The sequence below is a fragment of the Chanodichthys erythropterus genome, chromosome 3, assembly GCF_024489055.1.
Source record: "Chanodichthys erythropterus isolate Z2021 chromosome 3, ASM2448905v1, whole genome shotgun sequence".
Taxonomy (NCBI): domain Eukaryota; kingdom Metazoa; phylum Chordata; class Actinopteri; order Cypriniformes; family Xenocyprididae; genus Chanodichthys; species Chanodichthys erythropterus.
In genome coordinates, this window is record NC_090223.1 from 53,539,034 (window position 1) to 53,555,911 (window position 16,878).

At 36.3% G+C, this 16,878-nt stretch overlaps 1 pseudogene; it reads left to right on the plus strand.

Annotated features, from left to right (window-relative positions):
* Nucleotides 1-575: 575 nt before the first annotated feature.
* On the plus strand, nt 576-14,207 carry LOC137004909 (NACHT, LRR and PYD domains-containing protein 3-like; annotated as a pseudogene).
* The last annotated feature ends 2,671 nt before the right edge of the window (nt 14,208-16,878 follow it).

Below are 16,878 nucleotides of genomic sequence, written 5' to 3' on the forward strand. Positions count from 1 at the left end.
TCGTTCCGTATCTCAGGGAACCGAGGTTACATTAGTAACCAAGTACGTTTTCAGCAGAAGTCATGGTGCGTTCAAGTCATGTCGGAAAGATCGTATTTACGAGCAGAACCGACATGAACGCCACCACAATGTCGTAAATATCAGTGGGAAGCTCGTAATTTTCTTTAAGCTCCGATCTGTACGAGTTGGGGGCGTGTCATTCAGAAACATAGTGAAATACCACAATACTTACAGGTATTTAGCAGTGACATTGTCAGGCTTTTCTATTTACAATGAAGTAAGCTGATTACCAGCAAAAAATACGATAGCATCGCAATGTAAAAATGTAATATGTAACAAAGTTTACAATGGCTTCATAAATTAATTAAAAAAACAAAACAAAAAAACATAAAACAGCAACATACAACTAATGCACATTCTTTGCTCTACATTTTTCTAGAAGCAGAAGTGTTGTTATTTTGTGTAATTTAGAGAAGGCACACCGCCATATACTCCGACGGAAGTGACTTGAACACACCTTCCCACCTCGTAAATACGAACTTCCCAGGAGGACTTGAACACACCTTGACCCGTATATGAAACCGAAAGCACAGCAGTCGTCACAGGTGACTGTAGACTCCATTTCAGAGGATTCAGAAACAGAAATGTCTTCACGGGTCACGGTAAGTTTGTTTAAACGTTTTAAAACTGGTATTAATACGAAACATTTGCTATTAAACACATCTTACTCAAACACGTGTCGATTTGGTTAAACAGGCGTTGATCGTTATTTTCGTGATTCACGGAAGCGGTAACAAAATGGCATTGGGGCAAAGAAGCATTGTTTTTTTGTTTTTAAGGGAAAAAAAAACAGTTATTTACTATATGTTATGAATATTTCGTTTATCCATCCATATGAAATATTTAGGTAGATAAACACATAAACATAACATTATGTACACACTAATGCTTTGAGATGAAGTTAGGCCTAGGCCATATTTGTTGGACTTTGATAATATGAAGTATAAATGAGGGCATGTCCTAGAAACCCACACTGTTTTTGCTTTTGACCACTTGTCTACTTACATGATGTATTTACTGTATTTGGCCCAAGTGTTGAAATGGGTGTAAAGACCACAAGTGTGTGTCAGACTTTTGATAGCTCTCAGATGCGGTAGGCCCATTAGAGATTGTGTGGATTTAGTGCGCGTTAAGGGCACTGAGCTTTGGCAATTATCAAACCTAGGACAGTCTTGCACACTTGATCCTTCCTTAAGTCCACAAATATGTGTATTGAGACAGGCCTTAGGCCCTGTCCTAAATGGCACACTTCATGTTGTGCACTTGCACTGTTTGCGTACTTACAATGGCCACTGCATACTTGGGTAAAGTTGGTTTTATATTCGCACATTCTGACATCCGTATTCAATAGTCTTGTTAATCACACTACATTGGACATTCAGTGGACATTCACAAGTAAATATGCCATTAAAACAATACTTGCCTATTTTGATCTTCTGTGAAAAATGTTGCAAGTTGACAACATCTGGTTGTCAATATCAATATCATGTCGCTGCTTAAAATTCGCAAACATTAATTTATGGCACATTTATTGGAAAGTCGGAATTTATCAGAAGTCCGAATGTGCGAATATAAAACCAACTTGACCCAAGTCCACTGCATGCGCGGTAAGTTCACAAGACCATAGGGTGTCCCATTGGTCATTTTTGCCAAGCCCCCACTGAAGTGAACTCCGCAGCAAACTTGTAACCGACAGTAAAAGTGGCGTTGCGTCATGAAAGTGTGAACTGGAAGAAATATTGCGAGGGGTTCTACCTCCATTAAATTGTATAAAATTAACAGCAAAACTTTGCCAATGATTACTTTATTTCAGCATTTTTTGCTGAAAAAAATGAATGTTTGAGCTAGTTTGGTGTTTGAGATATGGAACGTTTTTTTGATTGTGTGACATCATTCTCCACCCCATGTCGCTCCAAATAGGTGCTTTCTTGTTTGTTTGTGTATGATTTGTGGCATTTAAATGAACACTGGGCCTCATTTATCAATCTAACGTAGAAACGAGAGCAGAAATCATATTACGACAGGGTTTACAAGTGATCCATCAAATATTTGTATGCCACTAATCCTATCATACATTGATAAATGTGATGGCTAAAAACAATAGTCATTTGAATATCACACCCCTAAAAATGAATGGTTTAGAAGCCTCACCTCTAGAGTTTACAACATGGAGAAATGCAACCTGGACAAGAAGAGGAAATAATCTCATGAAGGGGAAACTGATCTTACTTCAAAAACTCCCGTTAACCTCGTAATTGCAAACAGTTACATTAATTTGTATATTAAATACTGGTTAAAAAAAAAAAAAAAACATTTACAAACATTTTAAACATTTTAGCCTAAGCTATATCCCTTCACTCTACAACAAATCCTTTTAATTTAACGGTATTCAGAACAGGACTGGATTTCCCAAAACCTTAACTCTACGGTCAATGGTCGCCTTAAACTCAGGCTGATGGGGGCTCTGCTATATAGATAGATAAATTACAAAATAGATTTTGTTTGCAATTTGGATTGCTTTTATAACAGCCCATGAGTCCTGATAAATATCCTGATAAATAAATTAAAAATTCTACTTCTGAAGTGGTGCTTCTTATAAAGAACACTTATTTCTCACATAATGCAGTGAAGCAGCCCCTGTATAGTGAATTATCGATTCTCGAGCCATCAATATAAGCCAATTCAGCACATCCGCAATGGACAGCACCTGGTAAGGTCGCACTTAAGAAGATATAGCCTACCTTAAGCAACCTCCTAAGGTATAATTCGGGGAACACGCCTAGAAACGCTATATCTTCAGTTAAGGTCTACCTTTAGAGTCCATAGCGTGCTACGAGACAACGTTGAATGAAAAATAAGTAGCTATAAATTTTATATTAAACTATAAAATAAAACACAAATTAGGCTATAGTTGCATTCATTATAAACGACATACAAACATCAAGCCAAAGTTAATTTATTTAAAGGAACACTCCATTTTTTTTTTTTTAAATAGGCTAATTTTCCAACTCCCCTAGAGTTAAACAGTTGAGTTTTACCATTTTCGAATCCATTCGTCCGATCTCCGGGTCTGGTGGTAGCACTTTTAGCATAGCTTAGCATAGTTCATTGAATCTGATTAGACCGTTAGCATTGCGCTCAAATGACCAAAGAATTATGATATTTTTCCTATTTAAAACTTGACTCTTCTGTAGTTACTTTTTTTTTTTTTTTTTTTTTTTTTTTTTTTTCAAGTTTTTGACTTTTCTTTCGTGGGATGTATTATTGCAGCTTTTCACGCAACAAAAGTGTGCCATTTTTCCTATGAAAGGAAGCAAAAGAAAAAAACAAGCCTGCTCTGATAGAGATTGTTTGGACAAATGGTGGCAACACCCATAATGCACTTTGGTTTTCATGAGTGTTTTGTCACCTGTAACTTCTCTAACTCCCTCTTAACTCTTAACTATCCAGCCTATATATTCACGCACACACAAGACTCAATTCAGTTGTGTATTGTGTATGTCCTCTTGTGTCCACATACAGGTCTGAAATCAAATGTCACATCAAGGAGGAAGAGAAAGAGCAAACTGCCTGTAAAATGAGTGTGTGTGAGGAGAGCGAGGAGGCGGTGTCTCTTCACACTCAGAGAGCAGCATCTCCAGGATTCAGTGATGTGTCTATGAAGAGTAACCACTCCATGCAAGAGCCCCCTAAATTCAGTAATGGACCATCTTCAGGATTCAGCTGTGTGTCTATGAGGAGTAACCACTCCATGCAAGAGCCCCCTAAATTCAGTAATGGACCATCTTCAGGATTCAGCTGTGTGTCTATGAGGAGTAACCACTCCATGCAAGAGCCCCCTAAATTCAGCAATGGACCTGCTGTGACCTCTGACCCCATGTGAGTATCATGACATCGACATTTCATAATTCTTGTCCAATGTCAATATCACAAAAAATCCTAATACTAGCCTAACTAAAAAAAAAATTAAAAAAACTTACTTGAAGACATGTAAACAGTAGGTGATAAAACAAGAACAAATGAACTAATTACAAACAATAGGACAAAAAAAAAACTACATTAGAACAGACACAACTAAAATAGACCTGAAAAACTTGTGTGTAAATTAAATATACATTTGTACTTATTAAAGTTACAAAAAGTTATTCATTCAAGAGCAGTGAGTGATACTACTTGATTATATTACTGTTACATATGCATTTCCTTTCTCAACGGTTTACGTTAAATGACTGTATTTACTAGGATACTTGCAAACAAAGGCTAATAAAGCGGTGGCTTCATGTGCGCTCGTCTCTCTGACAGTGCGTTCACATAGCAAAATTAGTTCTGTTTTGCTGCTTCTGTTATGTTTCTATGGTTTTAAATCACTTGTTTTTAAAAATGCATGCATACGCTAAACATTTGTGACTACACACGCAGAATAGCAACGTCACATGAGTGTAACTGCGATAGAGATTATAATCCAAAATAGTTAATCCGCGTCTACCGGTATCGCCCACCTCTAATCTGAAATATTTCTGTCTTTTTCCTGTGTCATCAGCAGGAAGAGAAAGAGAGCAGCTTCTCCAGTATCCAACTGTGTGTCCATTAAGAGTAACAGATCCATGCTTGATTCCCCTGTGTTCAGTGATGGTGCAGTGAACATTGACCCTGTGTAAGTAACTATCTAATGTCAGCTAATAATGTTGGCTTATGTGTGAAAGGGTAAGGAAGTGAAGGCTAAGGTTAAAGTAAGATGGCATCTGTGATTGATCATAATAATTCATGTGTTAGGAGAGTGTGTTTAACTGCTTCAGGATGGATAATGTTTGATCTGATAGCAAAATATATTTTAAATCTAATTTCCACCTGTTTTTAGTGCTGAACACTTGATTACTATCCACAAAAGATCCAGATACTTAACCACAATAAGTAAAGAGCGTTGTTGCTTACGCTACTAGTGTCATCCACACAAATTATTGAACCTAATAACAAAAAGACAAACAAAATATTAGATCAATCACTAAGAAATAATTTAATTGATTGACAGACTAATTATATTGTTACTTTTACTTGCATTTGTGTGCTTTCTTAGGCCTATTTAACACTACAGCTGTGGCCAAAAGTATTAGCAGTGACATGAACTTTTTGTTTCACAAAGTTTACTGCTTCAGTTGTTGTGGTGTTCATTTAGTTGTTTCTAGGTTATTGTACGGAGTGATCAGATTAGCAATGGTTCCCTCCAAAGAAAGACCTGCAGCCATCATCACTTTGCATCAAAATGGCCTCGCATTCAAGGAAATTGCTGCAAAGAATATTGCATAAAAGAACCATTATCCGGATCATCAGGAACTTCAAGGAGAACGGTTCAACTGGAGTGAAGAAGGCTTCAGTACGTCCCAGAGTGTCTAGCAAATACCTGGGGTCAGATTCATGAAACATTCTTAAGAATGAAATTCTTCTTAACTGACAATTTGTTCTTAACTGACAATTTCTTCTTATTAACTAACTTAAATATACTGGTCATTATCTACCATAAATGGGGGCAGTATTAATCTTCAGTATAAAGAAACAATATTGGAACTAAAAATAAGCTTGAGGAAACTCTATATGGGATGTCAGGACATCATTTGGCTACAATAAATAGAAATCATGTTGTATTTAAAAGGAGTCTATTTAATAATAATAAAAAAAAAAAAACATTTTCTGTTTGTTTTTGTGTCTCTGTTCTTCTTAATGTGTTTTCAGTGGTGGGAGAGCTGACCAGATCAGAGATGTGTCCTGTCAGACCAGCACATCCTCCTCCTGTCAGAAACACATCAGTCATCATGACACAGAAGCAGCTCTGCAGCTCGATTCTCACCAACCAGTGCATGAAGATCTTCAGAGAGTCAAAGACCAGCACAAAACCACCATGAAGAACAGATATGAGAGTGTATTTGAGGGAATCAAACTACAAGAGCATCAGACCCTCCTGAACAGGATTTACACACAGCTGTACATCATAGAGGGAGAGAGTGAAGGAGTGAATGAAGAACATGAGGTGCTACAGATGGAGAAAAGTTACAAGACACTCCAAGACACTCCAATAAACTGCAATGACATGTTTGATCCTTCACCTGAACCAGGATATGAGGAGAAGAGGAGACCGAAGAAAGACAAAATCAAGACTGTTCTTACTAAAGGCATCGCTGGAATTGGAAAAACCGTCTCTGTGCAGAAGTTCATTCTGGACTGGGCCGAGGGAAAAGCCAATCAGGATGTAGATTTCATGTTTGTGCTTCCATTTAGAGAGCTGAACTTGATTAAAGATCATCAGTACAGTCTTCACAGACTTCTTCTGGACTTTCATCCTGAACTTAAAGATCTGGACTCAAAGATTTATGATGAATGTACAGTTGTGTTCATCTTTGATGGTCTGGATGAAAGCAGAATTACATTGATGTTTTCCGAAGGTGAGAAAGTTTCTGATGTGACTGAGACTTCATCAGTGGGTGTGTTGATGTCAAACCTCATGAAAGGAGATCTGCTTCCCTCTGCTCTCATCTGGATCACCACCAGACCAGCAGCAGCCAATCAGATCCCCTCTAAATACATCAACCGTGTGACAGAAATTCAGGGATTCAACGACCCTCAGAAGGAGGAATATTTCAGGAAGAGAATCAGTGAAGAGCATCAAGCCAGCAGAATCATCTCACACTTTTGAAGAGCAAGAAGCCTCCACATCATGTGCCACATACCCGTCTTCTGCTGGATCTCTGCCACTGTGCTTCAGAATATCCTGAAACAAGATCTCAGTGCAGAAATCCCTCAAACTCTGACTGAAATGTACATACACTTCCTGCTCATTCAAATAAATATGAGGAACCAGAAGTATGAAGAGAGAGATCCAGAGAATCTCCTGCAGTCCAACAGAGATGTGATTGTTAAACTTGCTGAACTGGCTTTCAATCAGCTGATGAAGGGCAATGTGATGTTCTATGAGGAGGACCTGAGAGAGAGTGGCATAGACGTCACTGACGCCTCAGTGTAGCCGGGATTTGCACTGAGATCTTTAGGGAGGAATCTGTGATTTATCACAGGAAGGTTTACAGCTTTGTACATCTGAGCTTTCAGGAGTTTTTTGCAGCACTTTATGTGTTTTTCTGCTATTTACACAAGAACACTGAAGTTCTGAAAATATTCCTGACAGGAAAGTCCAGAACTCAGTGTGGGAATGTTTCTCTGGATGTGTTTCTGAAGGGAGCAATGAATGAAGCCCTGAACAGTAAAACTGATTGGACTCCAGTGAGATGCCATGAAGGAATCGAAGGAAAAGATCCAGATGTCCAGAGTCTTACAGGATCTGCTGATTCACACAGAGAACAACACAGAGAGCATCAAGAAAATAATCCACAACCTCAAACGAGGTCAAAAGAACAATGTCAGTCCTGAAAGATGGATGAATCTGTCACACTACTTGATTGAGATGAAGAATAATTCTGTTGTTGAAGAAATGCAGGTATTTTTAAAATCTGAAACAAAAAGAAAAAGTTTCTCTTGCTCAATGTTCAACATTAGCAAACATGATCCTGATGTCAGAGGAAGTGATGGATGAGTTAAACTTTATGAAGTACAACATCAAATCAAAAGAGGGGAGATGGAGACTGGTACCTGCTGTGAGGAACTGCAGAAAAGCTCTGTGAGTGTGAAGATCTAATAATAGTATTACAATATGAACCTAATGTAAAATAATTTTTAATGAAAGTTTGATGAGTAATTTATAAATAAACTTGCAGCTAAATGTTGTTTTAATTTTCAGCCATTAATACTATTTAATACTAAAGCAGTAACACTAATTAAAATTAAATATAGTATTAATTAAAAAAATTAATTAATACTAAAACAAATGTTGATCTAGTCAGTAGGACTGGTTTATGTAAAAATCACTTCTATTAGTAAAACTGTATGTTTAAAAAAAAATTAATGACACTTGGCTAATAAGACTGTCCATAATTTGAGGGGTGTACTATATAGACAAATTAATTTTCAATATTTTCTCGGATTTTGTCGACAACGATGATCAGATGTAATTTTGCTGAATGTGTTATTGTGCTGGTACCTTGGCTGATTTAGGACTGCCATGGACAGCTGAATCCTAAAGTTTTCGTTATTCTTCATATTTTGTGCGAATTTAATTGCAGCAGTGACAGAAATTACATCATCCAATAAGTTTATTTTGATTTTTACCTTTATTATGGCATTTTTCTTCTTACCTAATTAAATGTAGCTTATGCATCATTTATTGTATTTATTTTATGTCAAATTATTACTTCAATTAATTTATTTGTCAAATTATTGCATCAATAAATTAATTCATCAATAAATTCATTTAGAATAGTAACTCTATAGGGCTGTTATCAATCAAATAAAGTAACAATAAAATCCGTCTTTCCAATGCAGAGGAAACACAGAAGCTGCATCTGAATGGCATTTAGATGCATTTACGCAGACTGTTTAATGTAGCTCAGAGGTGATATAAATACATTTAATCTGCAGTTACAAATGCATAAATAATGTTTTAATGTTTTAAAAATAAAACATTGATATATGAAATTATTTTGTAATTTAAAAGATACTTTAAATATGAAACTAAAACACCCAGGAGGAAGGGTAACAAAACTTGGCTTTTTTTTTTTTTTTTTGAAACTATATTCATTGGTGAAATAAAGCAAAACAGGCAATATTGTGTCTAAAATGTAAGTAACTTAAGTGTTTATTAAACTGTTGTATAAAATCAATATCACATTTGCATACTCTTTTTGTTAAAGCTACACGATTTATTAATCATTAAAAGATCACGATCTCGATTCAAACACCTCCACAATTCTTATTCCTAAATGACTACAATTTGGCTATGTCTATTAAATCTTTGACAAGCATGAACACAGCGAACATTTAAATCTTTTTTTCGTGCTGCTGCTGACCCAAAAAGCAGTTGGTATGAAACAGCTTCACAAACAGTCTTTTCAACCACACAGTATCATTATTTCTTTTACAGTAATTCAACTTTTTCCAGAAGTACTGATATAAAAGTTTATAGTTCAGATGAAAACACTGATATTGAAGCAGAGCTCTTCTTTTTTCAGATTGGCAAACTGTAAACTCACTGAGCAGCACTGTGAAATTATAGCTTCAGCTCTACAATCATCAAACTCCCCCCTGAGAGCTGGACCTGAGTAACAATGACCTGCAGGATTCAGGAGTGAAGCTACTTTGCGCTGGACTGAAGAGTCCAAACTGTCAACTCAACACACTGAGGTTTGGCTTTCACATTGATTCAGTCATGTTGATGTTTAAGTACAGTTCCCTTTCTAGAATGTTTAAGAAGAAAAATGGCATTTGGAGCCATTTGAATCTTTTTTTAGGTTTGTTTTATCATGTTTATAAAATTAATTTAAAAGAAATATATTTTACAAAAAAAATGTATTTATATTTTTTAAACCCTCTGTTTTAAACACTCAGTCTTCGTACCATGGCTCCTTTAAGGCGTCAAAAAATGGCCACTGTTATAATTAGCTAATGTCATCATATAGGAACAAGTATCAATTCCCTCCGCTTTGCATATAAGTGTTTTGAAAACAAGTTCCATGTAAAACAGTTATTTACAGAAAAATCCTTGTGAAACCGTTTACTCACACTTTGCAGTACAGTAACCATGTCTGTTAGAGCTTTTATCATTCAGTACATAAATTCATAAAAAGAATCAGATTTGCCATGTCCACTGAGGAAAGCAGAATATTTGTAGTTGTATGTCAGTTGTGCGATATGGGTCTAAGATGATTTCTGTTGGGGTTGGTGAAATTGAGAGGGTGATTGGGTTGGGGAGCAAATAACATATATTGAGCCTGACAAAACAAAAGTTAACATATTTAGGAACTTTTTTTTTTTTTTTTTTTTAATACAGATTTCCGTATATTCTGAACTGAGAAGTATGACTTGTGAATTCAGTCTGAGGGAAAAAATAGGTGCATTTTCAAATACATTTAAAATGCATTTATTTTATGCATGGATATTGTAGCCTCGGACAAAACTGCACATGCTAGAAATCTAGCGGTTGTGTGTGGAACAGTTTTAGCATCTCAGCTTGAAATTGACCATGAGAGTGAGAACAGATGTTTGCGAGTATACTATATGAAATGGTGTTAGTACCCAGATGTTTAAATTTTCAATGAATTCTAAAAATATATCGTTGTGAGAATTTGATATGCCTTAGTGTGCAAAGGATACAATATATATTACGATATATAAGTAAAAAATCTGACTCACTTCTTCTTTCAGAGTGAAGCTTGACACTGTATTCTTGTTCGTGCATTTTCAGTGTCCTGGAGGGGCTCTGTTCAAAGTAAATGCTGCTCCACTAAAGTACATCTCTGTAAACAATTTGAGTTTGGCACAATTATATATTATTATCTTAATATTATCAAGTTAAACCGAACTTTTATTTTGACAGGTTGTAGTGAAGACCTTCAGAGTGAGAAGAACTAGAGTTTCATATTGTATTTAACAATATTTAAATTTGACAAGTGTTTTTTCTCAAATAAAATGATGAAATGCTCATTAAGCGTTCTGTCAGAGTAGCTCTGGAGATGTTCACATGTTCATGTCTTCATATAGTGAGGTGGCAGATGCTGGACATCTAGCGTTACACTGTAAATTCCGTTTTCATGACTGAATTTCAGATTCCCTCTGCATCATGGATATGTAAAAAAAAAAATATAAAAAGTTATAAATGGGACATACCTTTATCGCATTGAGGGATGGTGTGCTCTAAGGGATGGGCAGTATTTATGATACATTTATTTCAAATACACGTTTCAAATATAAAATAGGATGTTAAAATAATTTGTATTTGATAGGGTTGATGAAAATGGCTTTATATTTTGTATCAAAATACTTTAGTGTTTTGTATTTTTATATTTTTAAAATACTGGTAAAATACTTTGTAAGAAGTGTACATGATGACATCATAAAAATGCTGCCTGTGATTGTCTACTCAGTAGTTTGCACAGACTTGTTGAGATCAGAACAGAAAATTTATCCATATGGAAGGTGGTCAAGGTAAAAAACATGCAGGCTGCCAGTTTTCAATTTCACTTTTATGCATTAATTGCCATCATTTTTTTACAGTTCCTATTAAATTTTGATGTTCATTTTAGTAGCCTAGGCTAAATAATTCAGCCTATGTTAAGCTTGTCGGTTTGCACGAAAAAAATAATAAAGAGTTTCAGTATTGAACATATGTCACGATATTGGTGTAAAGCCTGTTTCACACCGCACTGCACGTTGGCGTGCATGTTAACGAATGACGCCTGATTCACACCGCATGCTGTAGCAGAGCAGAAGCAGTTCACATTTTTCACAGTACGCATGTTAAGGGTGAGCAACATGAGCTCAAATTCATATCACAATATTTTCCATTTTTCAGACGATATTGATCACATTTTAGCAGACCTTAGTTAAATTACAGGCAAAATATGCATTTTAATAGGGGTGGGAATCTTTTAGGCACCTCACGATCCGATCGAATTATGGGAGACACGATCCGATTCCAAAACATCCTTCATTATACTTTTTTTCTTATTAATTAATTTGTTTATTATTCTCAGTATTTTAATTAAATATTATATTATACGTACTTTTTAAATAATTACAAAAAAATTCAAATAAAATACAAATAAATACAAAAAAAAGAGTTTACAAAAAATACATTAATACAACTGTATGACAACAATTTTATATAGGGACATATATAAAGTTTCAAAACAAAAGCAAGTAGCCTAGTAGATAATAAAGAGGAACAATGAAACATAACAAGCAATAAACAAAGAGTGCTTTCAGAACATTTTCCATTCAAGAGCTGTGAGTGATTTTTCACTTTTTCAGCTTTACGGTTGTTTATTACTGATGACATAGCGGGAGATCTAATAAGCTGCATCCAGACTAATGCACAGATCTCTTTTGAAATATGTTTCTGTCCTGTCTGTTTAATAATTAATGAAATAACTGACTGTGTTTATTATTTTCACGTCATAAAAGCATTTTGAGAATAAGTACATTTAAGCACTAGTCGCACACAGCTGCATGTGAGAATTTGAAATCGAAAGCAGCCTTCTGTTAGTGAATTTCATATTTTTAATATAGAAGCCCACGCCATTCCAAACAATATAAATGATGCCTTTGTAGAATATGTACAGGAAAATAGGCCTACCAGCGGGCGAGACCACCAACAGCAAGCGTAACATCAAGCAAAACATGCGTTTCTCGCAGATCTCTCATACCCTGTGCAATGAATCCTGCGTATGTAATGTTTTTTTCCGAACTTTTCAAGCTTAACGCTCAACTTCAGTAGTTGCCGCTGTCCTGCTGAGTTTAGCTCTAACCTTAATCAAACACACCTGAACAAGCTAATCAAGCTTTTCAAGATTACTAAGGCTATAGGCAGCTGAAGAGTTTTTTTTTTTTTCAGGGATGGAGTTAAACTCTGCAGGACAGCGGCTCTCTAGGACCAAACTTGCCTACCCCTGGTCTATATGCACGCTTGTTTGTTGCTGTTGTGTTTTTGAGTAGGCCGTTTGTGCTCTAGTAATTTGGACTGTAACAATGTTCTCCTTGTTTGATTACTAATGCCTGTGTAGTAAGGCATTGGACATGGTAGGGTACAAAAAGTTAAACCTTCATCCTCGACTTTGTATCATGATTCGTAGTGTTAAAAGTTGTAAAGAGTACAAAATTGAACAAAACTATAAATATATAATTAGAATTCATGAATATTTAACAGTATCCACGGTATAGCAAAATCTATATCATGGCACAACATAATACCAATAGTAAACCTTTCTGCAAAGCACGTTGCAGTTTCTGCATGTGAAACACTGGTAGTGTGACAGCACATGCGTCACTTTCAACCTCAAACTCTCCTCCTGTGTGAACTGGCCTTAAGAATGATTGTCAGAGATTTGGCCAACCAGTTGCCCTGTTGGTTACTATATTGTATATCTTCCCATTACATTAACACTTACTGTTGTTGTAGATTATCTGGCTGTTTGGTGACAGAAGGTTTTGCTGCTCTGGCATCAGCTCTGAGTTCAAACCCTTCACACCTGAAAGAGCTGGACCTGAGCTACAATCACCCAGGAGAATCAGGACTGAAGCTGCTTTCTGAAGTATTCAACCATCTGGACAAACTCAAGTATGTTGAACAGTATAACAATCATCATGTCTGCTATGTACATAAGAATGGTTGGATTTAATTGTTTTTGTGGTTTTCAAGTGACGTTTCTTTGGTTCTCACAAAAAAAAGTGCACAGAAAGCCTAACTTGCTTAAATATATAAAAAATGTGTACAGTACACAAGAGTAAATACAAACTACAGTTTTTTGTTAGTTGGCAACAGCACAGCAGCTCCAGACAATCATTGACAATCCTTCATATCTCCAAAAAGTCTTTAGTTTTATCATATTTATAAAAGATACATACGCTTTACCAAGTATTTCCACAAGCAGCCGAGTGCCTGGAGGTGTGACGTGAACGGAGATAGAGTGATGAGCTGTCACAAGCCCGCGCAGCTTTTGAGTAGAGATCGGCTGCAAGCTATCAATCATCAGCTAAACAGATGTATTTAAACTCACACAATACACCATCAAATTATCCCTGGATAACTTTTGAATCACTATAATGAATATAGCGTACAGTGAATGAAGAATAACGAATTTATGAATTCACTACATATGTGTTGTTTACATTTTATATGCACTTAGGCACCTATTGCCAACAAAACAGACATTTCAAGCAGTTTTACTCACTAACTGCGATTTTGCTGTGACCACTCCATCTTTTCGTTTCAACCGATTTGTAAATCTAGCATGGAACTGGACCTTGTATATAAAACCATAAGCACCTGAGGGCTCGAGCAGCCTCGGAAAAACATGAGATATTCTCCATTCATTTTAACTAGGGATGCACCAATACCAGTATTGGTATCGGCCCAATACCAAACTCATGTACTTGTACTCATACTCGTAAAAACACCCCCGATACCAAAGGCCAATACTTCACGTGACATAACTGACTGAATTTTCCGTGCACAGAGACACCAGCAGCAGAAACAATGTCAGCATCAGAAGTGAGACTTCAAAAAGACTTCAAAATTAATGATGACAACACACACATTGCAAACTGCATGTTTTCAATCACAATTCGCTTTCAATTAGTGAAGGCAGGATAGGTGGAATCACGCTGAATGACACAGACCAGAAGTGCTCTCTCTTGCACGTGCTCTCTCTCTTTCTTGTGCGCAATCAGTTCTTCTGAATTGTCAAATGCACACATAGTCGTCAAAATGTCTATCGTGTGGAGTATCTCACGTAAATACAGTCAGTTATGGCTTAAGTGTTTGTAAACATTTGGGTGAAAACAGGATATGTGTCAGTATCCATGATTCGGTCTTAAAGGGACCGTAGCCTACATTTGTCATTTAATGTTAATAAAACAACAAAACATGTTAAATAAATGTATACATGGTAAATAAACCTACTGTATCTTAAAAACAAGTTTATTTGATTTGTATCTCTATAGTATTTGTTATATTGTTTGTAATTTGTTTGTAAATGTCTTTTTATATAACAACTATATAAATATATATTTATATATGTATTGGTAATTATGCCCTTTGAAGGTTATTGGACACTGAAATTTTGTTCTTTAAGTTTGTGACAAACACATAAAAATTATTACTTTTTTCATTAGAGTAATAATAAAAAAGCTGTCCTACATTCATTAGTCTCACTGTGTTGTGCTTGGGAAAACAGCAACATCAAAAAGAGAGAGAGAGAGAAATTAATAAATGTATAGGCATCGTTATCGGCGAGTATCGGTACTCGTACTCGGTGCTTAAAAAATGGTATTGGTGAATCCCTAATTTTAACCAATAAAAAAGTGATTGCAGCTATCAGTTTTTACGGTTATTTTAATAACAAATATCAAGAGCACATTAATGAAATTTGACTGGAAGGCTAAAATTTTCATTTTTGTTTTTTTGGCTTTGTGTTGTTAGTTCTAGTATTCTGCATTCTTTAAATCAGACTGCAGAAAGATTACATTTATTCAATATTTTAAAAGAGAGAGCGAGAGAGAGAGAGAGAGAGAGCGCGCGCGAGCGAGAGAGAGAGAGAGCGCGAGAGAGAGAGAGCGCGAGCGAGAGAGAGAGAGAGCGAGCGAGAGAGAGAGAGCGCGAGCGAGAGAGAGAGAGAGCGCGAGCGAGAGAGAGAGAGAGAGCGCGAGCGAGAGCGAGAGAGAGAGCGCGAGAGAGAGAGAGCGCGAGAGAGAGAGAGAGAGCGCGAGAGAGAGAGAGAGAGCGCGAGAGAGAGAGAGAGAGCGCGAGAGAGAGAGAGAGCGCGAGAGAGAGAGAGAGCGCGAGAGAGAGAGAGAGAGAGAGAGAGAGAGAGAGCGCGCGAGAGAGCGCGCGAGAGAGAGATCTCATTAATAATAGTAAAGTTGAGAGTGTAATTTCTTCATAAATGGTGATGTTACCACCTAATTGCTGAGAAATATAAAGTAGCTTTTCAACCATTTTATTAATGAAAGTTGGGGGTTACCATGGGCAACAAGTTTCTGTGCTCCTGAATGCTTCAGTGTGTGCGAGTGACTGTCTGTGTATGTGTGCTTCTGGAACTGACTGGAACTACCTGAACATTAAATGGATTTAAAACCTTCCAGCCAATTAGAGTTGAATATTCGGACAGACCATGGTATAAAGTTCAAAGTTGGCCAGTTATTTTCTTTGTCATTTAGCTCTGTTTAATTGTAGTTTGAGAAGCAGCTTTTATGAGCCACAGGAGACAAAATATTTAATGACAGCATTAAACCAAAACTTGTAAGAAGATGTCAGTAAAATGGTAGTCAGTAGAGTAAACACATTTAGTATGCAGGTTACTGGAGTATACGTACGTATACTGAAGTACAAATCAAAATATACAAACACTGAATAGGCAAGGCAAGGCAATTTTATTTGTATAGCACATTTCATACACAATGGTAATTCAAAGTGCTTTACATAAAGAAGAAGAATAAAAATAGAACATAAGGAATAGAAATAACAGTAAAAACAGATAATTTTGCTATTTGGATTTAAAATGCATTAAAAGTCAGAATCATGATGATACATAAGATATAAAAATACATTAAAAATGAAATAAAAACAGGAAAAGAATTTAAAGAAAGATAATACGTATAAAATAAAGTGCAAACAGTTTGAACATAGCACAGTGCTCAATCAGCAAATGCATAGGTAAAAAGATGTGTTTTGAGTCTGGATTTGTGTGGCTACTGTTGGAGCACATCTGATCTCTTCTGGAAGCTGGTTCCAGCTGCGGCTGGCGTAACAGCTAAAAGCAGACTCTCCCTGCTTTGAGTGAGCCCTTGGTATTTCTAAATGACTTGATCCTGATGATCTGAGTGATCTGGTATATATTCTATGAGCATATCTGCAATGTATTGAGGTCCTAGGCCATTGAGTGATTTATAAACAAGCAACAGTACTTTAAAATCAATTCTAAATGCAACTGGAAGCCAGTGCAAGGACCTGAGGACTGGTGTGATGTGTTCATGTTTTCGGGTTCTGCTCAGAATCCTGGCAGCAGCATTCTGTATGAGCTGCAGCTGTCTTATGGTCTTTTTGGGAAGACCAGTGAGGAGCCCATTACAATAATCCACCCTGCTGGTGATGAAAGCATGAACAAGTTTCTCTAAGTCTTGACTGGAGACAAAGCATCTAATTCTTGCAATATTTTTGAGATGATA